The 3,015-nt window shown below is 35.5% G+C and overlaps 1 non-coding gene across 1 annotated transcript; it reads left to right on the top strand.

Moving 5' to 3' along the window:
* Positions 1-2,618: 2,618 nt before the first annotated feature.
* TRNAV-UAC (transfer RNA valine (anticodon UAC)) lies at positions 2,619-2,690 on the top strand. Its single transcript has one exon. It is a non-coding gene; the product is annotated as a tRNA-Val (tRNA).
* The last annotated feature ends 325 nt before the right edge of the window (positions 2,691-3,015 follow it).

Below are 3,015 nucleotides of genomic sequence, written 5' to 3'. Positions count from 1 at the left end.
ATGTTTATGTTTAACAGGTTTTCTATTTCTGATAGTATTTCACTGATTCGGGTTTAAAGACCTTGGTTCTGAACAACCATTATAATGCAACACAATACATATTTATCATAAATAAATCATTTATCACAATAACCATTATGTTTGTACCAGATTCTTTAAGTCCTCAATCACGTTTGTTAATATATAAGGCATTTTTCCGCCACATTTCAATACATAACATATATCTACACGTGTGGAAATATATGTATATGTTTTTATAAATTTTTCTTTGGCTTTTATAATCAAGGTGTAAGATATCCTTCTGAAGAAAATACTAGATAATATTATAGGTTATGTGTGTGTGTGTGTGTGTGTGTGTGTGTGTGTGTGTGTGAGCGCACATAGGAGTGAAAACATATTTTACACTTACAAGGTTAAGAGACGGGGCAACACGAGTGTACAAATCCTTCCTCAAAAGACTCACGTGATAATGATTAAAGTAGTACACACACACACACACACACACACACACACACACACACACACACACACACAGAGCGGCGCCAGGCTGGAGGCGGGGCATCGTGACGTCACAGGCAAGTCCCTCCCCCCGCCAGATCCAAACATGTGTTGTGTCTGGTGATGGCGGTTCAAGATTTCCCACATTTATATTGATCTTTACATTATCATCCACTCCCAAAGTCACCTGGCATTCTTGTGTTTCAACAACAGACGTGATATATGCAACACCAGGCAAACATTGTACCATTATCTGATAGGTTAATTGGTGCACAATCAAGAACCAGTGAATTTCATCGCCGCCATAAGTAAGTAAGGAAGGTGACTTTAATGATGATAAATACGACCTGGTATGGCTGTGTCTACACACTACCGCCATCTGCTCAACATTGTACATACCATCATTTAAACTGTGACATTCAACCACAAGGTTTAAAGTCGCTCATGAAAACGCGAACTTAAAATCTATCCATTTAAATCTACCATTCATCAATAAACATTTAAACACCGTCATTTGAACGTAAACCTTCCAGCTGCGTTATTTTACCAGAGTCCTTTAAGATATGTCATATAAACACAAAACTTAAATGTACGTTAAGCTTGTGCAAACCATCATTGAAGCTCAAACTTTTAAATTAGAATTGTAATGAAATTGCGAACTTTTAACTCTGTCAAATTACAGCTATTGTACAAAATGATTCACTTAATTGACAAATTTTAATGTCAGTTAATTTAACGATATCCTTTGTGGTTCATCTTTGAAACACAAACCTTTAAACTTTGTCTCTAGAACTGAACACAACCATTAAGTTTCATAACTGGAATGGAAATTTGGATAATCTATCAAAATTCGTCATATAACGCGAACTTTTAAATCCTTCCATTCAGTTGGGCCGTTACTTGCCTGGCTGCCATTCATAATATGTCCTTTTATATTGTATGTTGACTACGCTCTCATTCATTCGTCATTTGGATCGTCTCACTGATATTCCATTCATAAACTTCATTCCTAAAGCTTATTTTTGACCACCATGTTGCTTCCTTAAGGTTTATAATTCTTTGTGTATTTAATAATAGAAGATTCAATGATATTTCTCGTGGTACTGGAATTAGAGTTAATAATGCCATCTCAGTTATTAACTCTAACTCAAGCACCACGAGAAATATCATTGAATCATCTATTTCTGAATACACAAAGAATTATAATCTTAATATTAGTGATGGTCTATACAAATTGGATAACTTTAATGCTGATAAAATGTGTAAACAATTCACCTTCTTGTCCACATAATAAGTTTATGATACGTTTGTTGTCTGTCTTGGACAATCACATGTTTACCATATGGCGCCCTAGCTACGTCTCTTCCTTGTATATCAATTGAGTGTTATATTTCTCTCTTGCGTCTCCCTTGATGATGTGAGTATTACACGAAAGTGCACTTGGGAACTTATCGTGTTTATTTTCGAATAGTATGAAAAAAAAAAAAAAAATATATATATATATATATATATATATATATATATATATATATATATATATATATATATATATATATATATTCTTTTTCTTTCATACTATTCGCCATTTCCCGCGTCAGCGAGGTAGCGTTAAGAACAGGGGACTGGGCCCCTGAGGAAACATCCTCACCCGGCCCCCTTCACTGTTTCTTCCTTTGGAATATTAAAAAAAAAAAACGAGAGGGGAGGATTTCCAGCCCCCCGCTCCCTTCCCTTTTAGTTCGCCTTCTACGACACGCAGGGAATACGTGGGAAGTATTCTTTCTCCCCTATCCCCAGGGATAATATATATATATATATATATATATATATATATATATATATATATATATATATATATATATATATATATATATATGTATATATATATCTCGCACACGCGGGAGACAGCGACAAAGTATAAAAAAAATATATATATATATATATATATATATATATATATATATATATATATATATCCTTCAGTACGTTTACTTTCGATAATGAGGAACAGAAGAAGGAGCCAAACAAGTAAATTTCGTCAAAGACATCTCTCTTTTCTAAACGCTGCCTCGCAAAGATTTTCATTAATTCAAATTGAAGAAACAGACGTATTTTCTATTGTCTGGTTAGCTCAGTGGTAGAGCGTGAGTCTTACACACTCAAGGTCGTGGGTTCGAGACCCACACCAGACATAATTTTGGTCTTTATCTTTTTTCATTTTGTCCGCATCACATGTGTGCAACATTCAGTATGTTCATCCAACGTTATAGTGAAGATCTTCACAATAAATTGGGGTTTTCGACCTTATCTGAAAGGGTCAGGTCCACCAAGACGTCCTTGAAATCTTCCAGAAGCTTCTGGCGATCCTCCTCCAACTGCTGGGCACATCAGAGTTAACATGGGCCGGACATCGGTTGTGGAACGACTTAATCTGCTTCCGGTAGTTAGCAGGGATGATAATGAGGGATCTGACCTCATACCAGGTCAGCTTAGTTCCAGTCTATTGCTTAGTTCCAG

This window comes from Panulirus ornatus, chromosome 70 (genome assembly GCF_036320965.1).
Source record: "Panulirus ornatus isolate Po-2019 chromosome 70, ASM3632096v1, whole genome shotgun sequence".
In the NCBI taxonomy this organism is placed as follows: Eukaryota; Metazoa; Arthropoda; class Malacostraca; order Decapoda; family Palinuridae; genus Panulirus; species Panulirus ornatus.
The sequence above is the reverse complement of the archived record's forward strand: the minus strand, read 5'-3'. Positions and strand labels throughout refer to the sequence as shown.